The sequence below is a fragment of the Lynx canadensis genome, chromosome C2 (assembly GCF_007474595.2).
Source record: "Lynx canadensis isolate LIC74 chromosome C2, mLynCan4.pri.v2, whole genome shotgun sequence".
NCBI classification, from domain to species: Eukaryota; Metazoa; Chordata; class Mammalia; order Carnivora; family Felidae; genus Lynx; species Lynx canadensis.
The window spans coordinates 29,180,354-29,195,398 of NC_044311.2; the positions used below are offsets into that span (position 1 = coordinate 29,180,354).

Sequence of the window (15,045 nt, forward strand, 5' to 3'; positions counted from 1 at the left end):
TAACATTGTAAAACATCATCAGAAAACATAAATAGGTATTGTTGGTGTGTATGCAGCTAAATATCATATTACTTCCTCCACAAAGAAGTGGTCAAAATACGAAAATCAGATTTTAAAAGATCAAAGTCTGTTAAAATATACTGCTGGATTTTTTGTGGAGAGAGTTGTGCCCCAAAACATGATTGACATGTCTGTTCATTAATATGTATTTCTAGTAGTAGACACATTCTAAAATACAGATATTTGTGCATAATTGTGGTGATTTTGGTTTTGGACAAATACATTATCTATGTATACTTTATGGGCATGTTTAATCTTCATACTGATGTGTCCACTTGTAGACAACAGTTAAACCTCATACCGCCCTAGCCCATGTTCCTAACATTTAGATAAGTGTTGAAGATTAGGCAACTAAAAGCAGTGGGTATTATTAGCAAGAGGCAGCTCTGTGAGGTGAGTTGGTCTTTTTCGTTATTTTACTTATTTGTTAACATGAAGTCATTGGTTCACACTTTCTCCTGACATTTAGGTAATTCACCACCGGATAAATAGTAATGGTGGTAACTTGACTTTTCGTTAATCTGTGTCTCCACTATTGTCATTTGTCCACACTTACTAGATACATGAAAGAAGTTAGTAAAGCTATAGAAAAACAGATGAATGTGATATGCTTTCAGAGAGTAACGGTTTTACTTGAGGATGTTGAGGACAAAATAAACAAGTTGTATTGATGATAATTTAAAAATTATTTTTATATTAAAATGATGTGTACATATTACAGACTATAAAGTAAAATGTACGTGATTTTAAAGGTGAAACAGGAGACTTCAAGGAAATTTCCTGATCAGAGAGGCCACTTTACACTATACCCAAGACTTCAGAATATGGGATTGGGAGGGGGTGAAGTGGTATATATTAGTTCAATCTAGTTATGTGTTCTTTTGTGAAAAGATTGAGAAGCACTGCAAGGGGGCATGAAGAAAAATAGCATAAAATTTAGTTCGATAGATGCCCATTTAGTTACAATTAGGATGGGACTCCACTGAATTAAACTTTTTCTGAAAAAGCCTAACTCTTAAATGAGCCAAGCGTAAATCACTAATTATCCTGTTTATGGGGACTCAAGATTAAGAGAAGAGTTTAAAGAAATAGAAATAGCTAGATTATAACAATTTCCTGATAGAGAAACATTACTTTCCTCACTTATTTACTTTATGTCTCATTTACCCTTTTGGTGTCAAAAGTTCCCATGACTTATGCATGCTTGCAGTCTTGCTGCTAAAGATTCTCTACAGCTCAGACTTTGATGATGATGATGGTGATGGTGATGATAGTCAACACCCATATAGTGTTTATCGTATGTGAAGCACTGCTATAAATGCTTTGCATTTAGCCCTCACAACAACCCAATGAGATAGAGTTATCTGTATTTTTCCATTTTACAGATGAGGAAACTGAGACACAGAGACTTGAGTAATTTTCCCAAGGGTATGTTGCCTAGAAACAGTAGAACCAAGATTAGACCCCAGGCAATCTGGTTCCAGAGTCCTGCTCTTAAATATTATCTTTCCTATTTCTCATCACCAAAATTATTAAACATTTAGGGCTTACAAGGCTAGAATTCATGAAGCTGTTGGAAGTGATGTTGGAAAACTGCTTTGAGTCACATGAACAGCATTAACAAATGAAGATCTGGTAGAATTAGACAATCAGGACACAGTAGATGCTTCCAGAGAGAATCATTTGGCTAACAAAGGAAATAAAATGAAGCCCTGAAATAGATTTTGTTTAAATTACTTTCATTATGGTCCTTGTTTCAGCAGCCCATGTACTAAAATTGGAATGACACAGAGAAGGTTAGCATGGCCCCTGTGCAAGGTTGACACACAAATTCATGAAGTTACTTTCACTATAATTGTGCTATGAACATCCCGTATGAAATAAAGGATGTTGTATGGTAGGTATATTAGTTCTGTCAGGAAAAACACATAAGTTCCAAAAAGCATTCCATTTGGTGTGTATTCAGAGAATTAGTGACTTTTTACAAATTGTTTTCAGATAAAGAAAATCTGTATTAAGTGTATGCTTAAAAGTTAACTTCAGTCTAGTTATTGACACAGGAAACGAGATAACCATAGGAAGTTGATGGTGCCAAGTGTCAGTAAAGGTATGGAGGAGTTTCATCTGTGATCCAGTTGTACTGTCCCAGAAGAGAAGAGCCTGAGTGGCCTTACCTATGTCCTGTCATGCCAGATTTCTTTATTTGTCTTCATCGTAAGTGAGGAAATGACTCAGGGGCTGCATTGCTCCTTATGATTGCTCTGAACTTGGAAACTGCAAGTGTGTTTAATTTCACTCCTGTTAACAGCTTTCTTCCTTAGGTCTATGCTTTTTGAGGGCAAAATCTGCATTCTTTCTAAATACTGTTTAGGGTCACTTCATCACTAAAGTTGCCCTTCCCACAGCCTGGACTCAGAGATTGTCTTCTTATGAAAGACCCCACTGCAAAAAGAGAAACATTTTCAGGCACATTTAAGTGGAATATATAAAGATTTTCCAGGAATGATTTTGCTCCAAGAAAATTAAGCTTTCAGCAAACCAAATCCAGAAGCATGAATTTCAATTAAACAGAGGAGGGGAGATTGTTCACTGTCACCATATTAATCTTGGATTTTGATCATTGTTATAAAGGTTTAACCAGCTAGCTAACATAAAAGCAGTTCTAAGTCCAGTCTTTGGAAGTTCTTATATCAAATAATTTGACAGTGACCAAAATTAAATTTCAGCTTTTATGCTTTGGGCCCTGAAAATAAGAATGTGGTTAATATTGAAACAGTCTAAATATTCAGAAGTCTTTTTGCCCAGAGAATTGCATCAAAGATATCTTAAGACACAATGAACCTGTGGCAATAGTCTTTGCCTCTAAACCCCAAGTCTTCTTTGCCTAGTACTCCACCTAGTAGATCCCACCCTATCTAGGCATTCCCACCTGGCTTGATCTGCCACCAGGCTGCCATTTATCTGTCAGATGTGTCAAGGTCCAGTAGTTTCTGCATGCACTTGACTGCCAGCTTTTCATTCCAATTTTAATGGAAACAGAGTCCTTCCTTCCCACTGTAGATCAATTAACCAGATTGTATTGAGGGCAGAGAAGATTAACTTTTCCTTCCAAGACCGATAGTCCTAAGGAAAACATGAAAGATTAAAATTTACTTTTCTCTAGGAAAATTCATAGGTTTGAGTCTCCACAGAGAGTTGTCTGAGCTTACATGTCAGTGGGAGCTTTAAAAAGACCTGCTGGGGATCACTCTTTAGAGAGAATAGCCTGAGATTCCAGTGTGGGTTTGTTGCTGGCCACATTTGTGCATTAGCAGACTGTAAGAAGGGAATTCTAGGAATACTAGGTAGTGGCAAACGTTGTCATATTGCGGTTTTTATTGTATGCTGGTTTGAAGGTTCACAGTAAAACATTTTCTTCCCACGTTTTAATATTCTTGTGCCCTTAAACACCGTCTTAGGCATTTATGTCTGCCTCAGCCAGCAAACCATTCTTCCCTTATTCCAGGAGTACAGGGCCCAGCTAGAGATGTGCTAAATACAGCTGTCCTTTTAACAAAGCCTTCTGAAGTCCAGATATGATACTCCTTGTGAAACAGACCTAAACCAAATATGTCTTGATAAGATGATTCTGTGGGAGGTGCACCTGACTCAGTTTTGTCGTTTCTTGCATTAGCATCCTCACTGTATTGTCCAGTCCAGACATCTTTCTAGAAATAGCAGATATTAATCTTTAGCTAGAAGTAGAGAAGACTTTATTATAAAAACAAAAATATTAGTTGGAACTGCTTGACTCCTCACTCTGGAATGTGTAAATATATAAAAACAAATAAATGTATGTCTTCATAGATATTATAATAATACATCCTCTCTTCCTCTCTAAGTCTGTCTCATTATAGGATGTTATTCTTAAGGCACAGTAGGTTTATGACTTCAGCATAGGAGACTGGTGAGACAATGGGTATGAAAGCAGACACTGAGGAGTGAGAAGGTCCATTAAATTATTGTATCTGCCCCGTACGTATAGAGAAGACAAACCTAGAGGGCCCAGCTCATGAGGCTCTTCTATAGTGCAGAGAGACTGGAATTGGGAAGAAGGAAAAGATGATATGAGAAAAGAAATGTCTGCCTCTGTCCTGGCTAGGGTAAAGATGGGCAAAGGAAAATAAAAAGAGGAAGGGAAACAGAAATGTGTGTAAGAAAGGCATCTCCACAGTTAGTTCTGCACTTTGGTGTTGAGAGACTGAGGACTTCAGAGTAGCCCTGCAGACTCAGGGTTCTGCCCCTGTGCTCTTAGTGGGACTGGGGACTGCAAAGGAGCATTGTGCTCTACAAGCCAATATGCAGCAGCTCACTTATCATGCAGCAGGTTTGCTGAGGTGAGAATCAGAATCATTACAGCAGATGTTGGGGCAGACCACTGGGCAGGGGGCTGAATGGTAAAGGAGCACACTCTGGGGTATGCAGCCAGCCAGGGCTGAACAAGAAAAGGACATTGGCAAGACCTACCTGGGAGCATTACTGGAGGTAAAAGAAGTGGCCAGCATGGTACTTTAGCATCAAGAGGCCAGAAAGACATGGTGACAGGGAAACGAGATGTTACTACAAACCAGTGGGTGCCAGGCAATGCATATGAAAGGACTGACACAATGCCAGATGACTGCCCCCAAACCCCATCAGACACTGGGGAGGGCTGGGTGCCAGTAGAGGGAGAGGGAAAGCTGTCAGAGTATCTGAGTATTTTCTAAAGGATAGTATTGACATTTTAACAATATTTAACAATATTTATTCTTCTAACCCATGAGCACGGAATGTTTTTCCATTTCTTTATATCTTCTTCAATTTCCTTCATAAGCTTTCTATAGTTTTCAGCATACAGATCTTTTACATCTTTGATTAGATTTATTCCTAGGTATTTTATGCTTCTTGGTGCAATTGTGAATGGGATCAGTTTCTTTATTTGTCTTTCTGTTGCTTCATTATTAGTGTATAAGAATGCAACTGATTTCTGTACATTGATTTTGTATCCTGCAACTTTGCTAAATTCATGTATCAGTTCTAGCAGACTTTTGGTGGAGTCTTTCAGGTTTTCCATGTATAATATCATGTCATCTGCAAAAAGTGAAAGCTTGACTTCATCTTTGCCGATTTTGATGCCTTGGATTTCCTTTTGTTGTCTGATTGCTGATGCTAGAACTTCCAACACTATGTTAAACAATAGTGGTGAGAGTGGACATTCCTGTCGTGTTCCTGATCTCAGGGAAAAAGCTCTCAGTTTTTCCCCATTGAGGATGATGTTAGCTGTGGGCTTTTCATAAATGGCTTTTATGATCTTTAAATATGTTCCTTCTGTCCCGACTTTCTCGAGGGTTTTTATTAAGAAACGTTGCTGAATTTTGTCAAAGGCCTTTTCTGCATCGATTGACAGGATCATATGGTTCTTTTCTTTTATTAATGTGATGTATCACGTTGATTGATTTGCGAATGTTGAACCAGCCCTGCATCCCAGGAATGAATCCCACTTGATCATGGGGAATAATTCTTTTTATATGCTGTCGAATTCGATTTGCTAGTATCTTATTGAGAATTTTTGCATCCCTATTCATCAGGGATATTGGCCTGTAGTTCTCTTTTTTTACTGGGTCTCTGTCTGGTTTAGGAATCAAAGTAATACTGGCTTCATAGAATGAGTCTGGAAGTTTTCCTTCCCTTTCTATTTTTTGGAACAACTTGAGAAGGATGGGTATTATCTCTGCTTTAAATGTCTGCTAGAACTCCCCTGGGAAGCCATCTGGTCCTGGACTCTTATTTGTTGGGAGATTTTTGATGACTGATTCAATTTCTTTGCTGGTTATGGGTCTGTTCAAGCTTTCTATTTCTTCCTGTTTGAGTTTTGGAAGTGTGTGGGTGCTTAGGAATATGTCCATTTCTTCCAGGTTGTCCAATTTGTTGGCATATAATTTTTCATAGTATTCCCTGATAATTGCTTGTATTTTTGAGGGATTGGTCGTAATAATTCCATTTTCATTCATGATTTTATCTATTTGGGTCATCTCCCCTTTCCTTTTGAGAAGCCTGGCTAGAGGTTTATCAATTTTGTTTATTTTTTTAAAAAACCAACTCTTGGTTTCGTTGATCTGCTCTACAGTTTTTTTAGATCTATATTGTTTATTTCTGCTCTGATCTTTATTATTTCTCTTCTTCTGCTGGGTTTGGGGTGTCTTTGCTGTTCGGCTTCTATTTCCTTTAGGTATGCTGTTAGATTTTGTATTTGGGATTTTTCTTGTTTCTTGAGATAGGCCTGGATTGCAATGTATTTTCCTCTCAGGTCTGCCTTTGCTGCATCCCAAAGCATTTGGATTGTTGTATTTTCATTTTTGTTTGTTTCCATATATTTTTTAATTTCTTCTCTAATTGCCTGGTTGACCCATTCATTCTTTAGTAGGGTGTTCTTTAACCTCCATGCTTTTGGAGGTTTTCCAGACTTTTTCCTGTGGTTGATTTCAAGTTTCATAGCATTGTGGTCCAAAAGTATACCTGGTATGATCTCAATTCTTGTATACTTATGAAGGGCTGTTTTGTGACCCAATATGTGATCTATCTTGGAGAATGTTCCATGTGCACTCGAGAAGAAAGTATATTCTGTTGCTTTGGGATGCAGAGTTCTAAATATATGTGTCAAGTCCATCCGATCCAATGTATCATTCAGGGCCCTTGTTTCTTTATGGATCCTGTGTCCAGATGACCTATCCGTTGTTGTAAGTGGGGTACTAAAGTCCCCTGCAATTACCACATTCTTATCAATAAGGTTGCTTATGTTTGTGAGTAATTGTTTTATATATTTGGGGGCTCCCGTATTTGGCGCATAGACATTTATAATTGTTAGCGCTTGCTGATGGATAGACCCTATGATTATTATATAATGCCCTTCTTCATCTCTTGTTACAGCCTTTAATTTAAAGTCTAGTTTGTCTGACATAAGTATGGCTACTCTAGCTTTCTTTTGACTTCCAGTAGCATGATAGAGAGTTCTCCATCCCCTCACTTTCAATCTGAAGGTGTCCTCAGGTCTAAAATGAGTCTCTTGTAGACAGCAAATAGATGGGTCTTGTTTTTTTACCCATTATGATACCCTATGTCTTTTGGTTGGCGCTTTTAGTCCATGTTATTATAGTTCAGTGTTATTATAGAAAGATATGGGTTTAGAGTCATTGTGATGTCCGTAGGTTTCATGCTCGTAGCGATGTCTCTAGTACTTTGCCTCACAGGATCCCCCTTAGGATCTCTTGTAGGGCTGGTTTAGTGGTGACGAATTCCTTCAGTTTTTGTTTGTTTGGGAAGACCTTTATCTCTCCTTCTATTCTGAATGACAGACTTGCTGGATAAAGGATTCTCGGCTGCGTGTTTTTTCTGTTCATCACATTGAAGATCTCCTGCCATTCCTTTCTGGCCTGCCAAGTTTCAGTAGAGAGATCGGTCACGAGTCTTATAGGTCTCCCTTTATATGTTGGAGCACGTTTATCTCTAGCTGCTTTCAGAATTTTCTCTTTATCCTTGTATTTTGCCGGTTTGACTATGATATGTCGTGCAGAAGATTGATTCAAATTACATCTGAAGGGAGTTCTCTGTGCCTCTTGGATTTCAATGTCTTTTTCCTTTCCCAGATCAGGGAAGTTCTCAGCTATTATTTCTTCAAGTACACCTTCAGCACCTTTCCCTCTCTCTTCCTCCTCTGGAATACCAATTATGAGTAGATTATTTGTCTTTAGTGCATCACTTAGTTCTCTAATTTTCCCCTCATACTCCTGGATTTTTTATCTTTTTCTCAGCTTCCTCTTTTTCCATAATTTTATCTTCTAGTTCACCTATTCTGTCCTCTGCCTCTTCAATCCGAGCTGTGGTTGTCTCCATTTTGTTTTGCAGCTCATTGATAGCATTTTTTAGCTCCTCCTGGCTGTTCCTTAGTCCCTTGATCTCTGTAGCAAGTGATTGTCTGCTGTCCTTTATACTGTTTTCAAGACCAGTGATTAATTTTATGACTATTATTCTAAATTCATTTTCTTTTATATTGTTTAAATCGTTTTTGATCAGTTCGTTAGCTGTTGTTATTTCCTGGACGTTTTTTTGAGTGGAATTCTTCCGTTTCATCATTTTGGATAGTTCCTGGAGTGGTGCCGAACTTCGGGGCACTTCCACTGTGCTGTCTTGAATAACTTGCGTTGGTGGGCGGGGCCGCAGTCACACCTGATGTCTGCCCCCAGCCCACCGCTCGGGCCACAGTCAGACTGGTGTGTGCCTTCTCTTCCCCTCTCCTAGGGGCAGGATTCACTGTGGGGTGGCGTGGCCTGTCTGGGCTACTTGCACACTGCCAGGCTTGTGGTGCTGGGTATCTGGCCTATTAGCTGGCGTGGATCAGCAAGGTGCACAGGGGCGGGAGGGGCAGGCTCAGCTCACTTTTCCTTCGGAGATCTGCTTCAGGAGGGGCCCTGTGGCACCGGGAGGGAGTCAGACCCGCCGCGGGAGGGATGGATCCGCAGAAGTACAGCGTTGGGTGTTTTTGCGGTGCAGGCAAGTTCCCTGGCAGGAGCCGGTTCCCTTTGGGATTTGTTCCCCACCAAACTGAGCTCTGTTGTCCCAGGGCTCAGCAACTCTCCCTCCCGTTGTCCTCCAGCCTTCCCGCTCTGCTCTCCGAGCAGAGCTGTTAACTTATAACCTTCCAGATGTTAAGTCCCGCTTGCTGTCAGAACACACTCCGTCTGGCCCCTCCGCTTTTGCCAGACACGGGGGCTCTGCTTGGCCGGCAGGCCACCCCTCCGCCCTGGCTCCCTCCCGCCAGTCCGTGTAGTGCGCACCGCCTCGCCGCCCTTCCTACCCTCCTCTGTGGGCCTCTCCTCTGCGCTTGGCTCCCGAGACTCTGTTCTGCTAGTCTTCTGGCTGTTTTCTGGGTTATTTAGGCAGGTGTAGGTGGAATCTAAGTGATCAGCAGGACGTACGGTGAGCCCAGCATCCTCCTATGCCGCCATCTTCCCAGGATCCTCCGAACTTCCTAAAGCAGCTGTTTAAATTATAGTACTGAGGTACAGTGTAAGGTAGATTGAACATTTAGTTACAGTGAAAGGCAATATATCAGATGTGATCAGAACCAATTTTTTTTTAATAATGGTTAAAACAAAGAATGATAAATAATTATATTTATATTTGTATATATCTTAAACATTTTATTCTAATTTACTGTTAATGTATATTCATACAGCATTCTTTTAATGTGGGGCCAACATCCTTTCTTCATATATTGGTCTTCCAATTAGAGTTCTTATTTCTAGCATTAATTAAACCTATCATGCTTTGTCTACAATTTCTAATTGTATTTTTTTACTAGGTCAATAACTCCTTAAGCCGCTTGCAAAGAATTTTGAGATAGAATCTTAGTTTTTTTTTATGTTAAAACTTTTATGTTAAAAACTTTATCTTGCCTTGACACTCAATTGAAATCATTGTTAAAGGAAACTCACTTTAAGTCTGTTCAAAGTTTTCGTACAGACAACTCTTTATCTTCACAGTCGTTTTTTCCCCTATTTTGCAGTGTGATTAATTATATTACATAACTAAAATAATACATAAGGTGGTCATAAATAGATTTGGGGACACAATTGACTTTTGAAAACAGACACTGTGTAGACATCCCAGACAGAAACCTGTAACCTGTGAGTACTCTGCATATCACAGGAAACCGTATGGTGAGGAGACGGAATGGAGGGTGCTGGTTAATTCAGCTGGTTGTTTAAATGGAGATTGGTTAAGAGTACGAATAGTATAACATTTTCTCTGTAACAGCAGGTGATGGCTCAAAAAGAAGGCCAAATTAGTTATGGATAGCACTTTAACATTTTGTTAATTAAAAAGATTTTTGTAATTACATTGTCCTCTGCACTTTCCAGTTGCATGCTCTGTGGGTTCAACTTTGAAAAAGCCCACTATATACATTCATAATCAAACCATGAATGTATATCGTTAATTTGTACATGGATATTCAGTAGAACATTGACTTTTTTCCTGCTGATCCTTTTCCATGATATTCTTGATTACATGATAGTAAACCAGTAAGGTTTTTCTTTCTTGTCTAAAGTTCATTTTGGTTTCTGCTTTCACACCTCCTGGAAGGTCTCTTAAAATATGGTCTTCATTGCTGTATTTGTAAGGAAGTTTCCTTCCTGCCACAAGTTCTGCAGAATTATAGCTGTCTGCTCTAACCCAGGTTAGAGTTGCCTTTGTTGCTCTGGCTTTGTCTGTTCTCTAATCTGTGTCCTGTTTCAGTGCTCTTACTAAAGAATAAATAGGGGATATTTTAAGGTACTTTTGGTTGGAAAAGTAACTTTCTCATTGGGGGTCCCAGCTACAAGCAGTTGTTTCCCCCATTGAATGGACATGTCAGTGCTTTCTATTGACTCTTATACTTCTCTGTCCTTTACCCTACCTGCACTTCTGCCTATCACCAAAGGTGCTTGTGTTTTCCATTTCATGTCCAGTGCCATGCAGGCTTCTTGTGTTCCATGCTTGGGCACTATTTATATATGCAATAACCCAATTCCTACTCCCTGCGGCCACCTGAACCTGAAGTGGAACAGGTGGAAAGGAGAGTTGGTACACTCTTCCTTGACATTCTACCCATGTGTGTATTTCCCTTTTCATTTGCAGAGCTAAAGATCCTACAGGCTGACTCCTGGCCATGGCATAGGAGGCAGAACTGTGAGTGTTTGTTGACTTCTGCAGCTATAGGAAAACTTTGATATAGGAATAAGCAGCTGCCTCCACTATGTTTAGCAAATGAATTAAAGACCTTTTCATTCTGTCAGAGGATGCAGATTCCAGAACACGGCTGACATCCTTCTTAGCTTGGAGGATCAAGAGTAATAAGCCATTTTTTTGCTTTAATTTTGATATTTTCGCCAGAGCCAACACTGTTCACTTCAATAGGAACTATTAAGGGTTGCTTCACAGTGTTTGTGATCCATTAGTAGCATATTTCTGAATCTTACTTTTCCAAACATTGGTGGTAAAAAGAGTTGGTTAACTTCCCCCAACCGTTTGAATTAATCCTACTGTTCTCTTCCTATTGTAAATATAACTTGTAACTAATTCCTTACTGTCCTAGGTCTGACCACGCTTGCAGAGCCATGTCATATAAAATGATTTTTTTTTAAATTTTAGAAAGAACATGCATAAGCAGGGGGGAGGGACAGAGGGGAGAGAGAATCCTAAGCAGGCTCCATATGCAGCGTGGAGCCCGACATGGGGCTTAATCCCACAACCCTGGGATCATGACCTGCCGAAATCAAGTCAAGAGTTAGACACTCAACTAACTGAGCCACCCAGGCACCCCTAAAATCATTTTAAAATGCATAGCATCAACCACTGTGCTGGGTCAATTTTTAATACTCTGAAAAGTCTTAGAAATCAAGACTCAGTTTAAAACTTAGTCTATCCTATTTGTGAGTAGAAACAGAAATACCAGTTGAGAGCATATTGTGACAAATCTGTGGAAAATATGTCCTCCATTGATCTGTGCAATTATCCCTGGAAAGAGCATATAAGGAAAAAAGTCTCCCCAATCTAAGTTTCCTTTTGATAAAATCTTGGCAACAAGGTTGGCAACAGCTTTTCTAATCCTAGGTTTCAAGTCTTTAAGAATAATTTTGTTGGATGATGCCTACTTTGAGGATATGATATTTTAAATATCATATTGTTTCCAGACATCTGAAGGTTTAACATGCAAATTAGTATATAATTTCTCCTCGGTGTGTGTATGTGCATGTTCTGTCATATCAAATCACTTCATCATATCAGAGAATGAGACCTTGGGCAGACAAGTCAGTTAACCTTTCTGGGCTGTAGTCTCACATGTAATGTGAAGGAATTGCACTATGTTTTATTCTAAGCTTTTCACAGTTAGAACACTTTTTCATTCTAATAGGAAAGAATTTTGAGATCACATGCTTATGTGTGCCCTGCATATGCAAATTACATAGACTAAAATTTTATTTCTGAGAGCCTGGACTCGTAAGATGCATGTAAGCTATTCTCTTAACTTCTGTTTTATTTCTTTATATATGTAAAGTGAAAAATGTGTCAAAAAGGATTAAAATCTTTTTTATTAATGTTTATTTCTGAGAGAGAGACAGAGCATGAGTGGGGAAGGGGCAGAGAGAGGTGGCAGGAGGGAGGGAGACACAGAATCTGAAGCAGGCTCTAGGCTCTGAGCTGTCAGCACAGAGCCCGACATGGGGCTCAAACCCACAAACTGTGAGATCATGACCTGAGCCAAAGTTGGACGCTTAACCGACTTAGCCACCCAGGTGCCCCAAGATAAAAATCTTTTTTGAGTAAATATTGGATCCTCACTTAAGCGGATCTTCACCATCAACCACCACTGCCCACCTCCAATGTTGGAAATTCTGTAACAGAATGGTGTCATATGATCTACTGAAGGATTGAAGGGTCAGGAGAAGAACTTTGGGCCTGTGTCTCCCAGGGCTGTCACCAGCTCAGTAAGTAGTGGTCTTGAGGGTGCTCTAACAGGACAATTTGGCTTTCCTAGCAATTTCCTATTCACATTCAGGAGAGTGTTATAGCTTACTTTAAGTTTTACATTTATCAGGGCACCAATCTCTGGAAAAGGAAGAAGACAGGAACAAATAATCTGTAGGCTTAAAAAAATTCTGAAGGCTCATGTGCCACTTCTTCTTGGAGCCATTAAAAGCCGTCTTTAGACTTAATTCTCTCTGTCTAATCTGCTAAAATGAGAACCATGGCTAGTCCTCACCTCCTTTCTTGAGTCTCACACTCCATTAAGATTGAAGCCGGTTTGTCACATTGACACTGAGGAATGTTATTATTCAGAGCTGAATTAAAAAGGGAATTTATATAGAACAAAACCAATAAGCCAAGCAGCTTTGACATTTAATTTTCTTGGAAACCTTTCTCATTGAACCAGAGAAGTCTGCATACTACACATTTGCAAAATGAAAAGTGGTATAGTAGGAGGATAATCTCCTCATATAAATGATGAGTAAATAATCTGAAAGAGATTAGATGTTAGAGATGGTCATTTCTCCTTGCCTTGTCCTCTTTCTCTACCCTGAAATGACATTTATGAGTTCCAGCTTTTAGAGATGGTTTCTTCTATTCTTTTTGTTTTTGTTTTCAGACATGAGGGTATGGGGAAGTGAGGGAAGGGATAATTCTTATTTATGTTTTTGGCCATCAATTTTAAGTTTTCACTGTTAATACTGCTTCTTGGCACATAAATTCAGAGGATCAATAACCAAGAGACCCCTCAAAATCCTAATGTAAATTGTGTAAGTTTAGTTCAAGACACTTTTTGGCTCTTTAAGGTAGGCTGAGCATACAGAAGGAATCATTTCAGGATCCATTTAGCTTTCTGCTTTAGAGTAGATAGTGGTTGTTGTTTTAACAAAAAGTCAGATTCTCAGTGGTTTGACATGATAAAAATTTATCACTCACATCCTGATTTAGTGTAGATTAGCAGGAGGTGAGGTGAAGGGTCCTGTTCTATATAGTAATTTGGGGACCTAGAATTTCTTTGTAGTGTGAGTTGGCCATCTTCTCACATTCAGCATCCCTCCACTGGATTCTTTGTATCTACCTGCGAAGGAAGTCAGAAAGAGAATGTAAGGTCATGCAGAATAGAGATAGGTGGGTCTGTTTGCAGGTTTTAGACTAGAATTCAATCACGTGGTTTTACTTAACTGCAGGAGAGCTTTGGAAATGTAGTTTAGCACTCTAATCTGCAGAAGGAAGAAATGAGTTTGGTGACACATGGTACTGACTCTGCCTTGGTTCCCTTTCCTCTTGCTACCCATACCTGTGCACACAGTCCTTGTCTTAGGGTGGTCTACCTGTGATGACACCAAGGCATTAGTTTGATCTAGTGGTTAGGCATCCTTTTGATGCTTTTTTATTCCATTTGCTTTTCTCTGAAAGGAAGTGACCTTTACACATAGAGGATGACTTTTCTACTGTCAGGGGTAAAAATGTGTAAATATAGACTCTGCTTGAATCCCCGTATTTTTAAAGTGGAATTCTACAGGGAGTGGATGCTAACTGTTTCATATATACTCAGGGGAAGAAGAGATATCATCCATTCATCTATTATTTTAGGAAAAACTTTAAATGATCTTCTCTATCAAGCTGTTCCTGTGTGTAGAAGAGAAAATTACAGAGCTTCAAGATGACCAGATGATGAAAAGAAAAACCAGAGAGATTTTAGGTTAAATGATAATGGAATAAAGTGACACCATGATGTGTAGTAACAGATTATTGTTTTGAGACACAATGTTCTAGAAAGATTCATTTATGCCCCTTGACCTTATTCCAAAATTCAGGGTCTAAGCAGTTCTAAACTCAAGTTGGTTCTTTATTAAGAAGCAATTCAGACAAGTGAAGGACTTGTAGATAAGGCCAAAAAAAAGTAAAGAAACTTACAGGAAACTAATAGGAGTCAAAGATAGGCCTGTATACTTCTACAGCAATTTTATTGAATTCTTCAGCAGAGCATGGTAAAGGCATAGATTGGCATTTTGTTGGACATGCTGGTATTTCACAGGGGAGGTTTCTACCCATGGATATTTAGGGTCCATCAAATATAGTTCTGTATGCTTTTGCTCAAAATCCCATACCCCAGGAGGGGTGTGGAAAATGAAGTACTACTTATTGATTATAGTACTGGCTTTATCTGCCAACAGAAGGCCAGTACTGCAAGAAAAATCCCATTTCCATGGCAACAGTGATCTCTACTTTTAACTGGATATCACGTGAAGAAGAAACTATTTTTTTCTTTAACCTTAAAGATTGCAATTTTGAGAAAACGGGAATGATTTTTGGCAGCAGGGTGTTGTTAGAGCATCTGGGCCAAAGGGCTAATGTCCAGGGTGAAGGCTTTTAGGACTTTTAATATGTCAACCTTGACTT

At 39.3% G+C, this 15,045-nt stretch overlaps 1 protein-coding gene and 1 non-coding gene across 3 annotated transcripts in view; both read left to right on the plus strand.

The window, feature by feature from the left end:
* TMEM108 (transmembrane protein 108) overlaps positions 1-15,045 on the plus strand; it is a 364,746-nt gene that overhangs the window by 148,337 nt on the left and 201,364 nt on the right. The gene's annotated exons all lie outside the window — the stretch shown is intronic.
* LOC115524310 lies at positions 1,807-1,914 on the plus strand. The gene has a single exon (XR_003972023.1). It is a non-coding gene; the product is annotated as a U6 spliceosomal RNA (small nuclear RNA).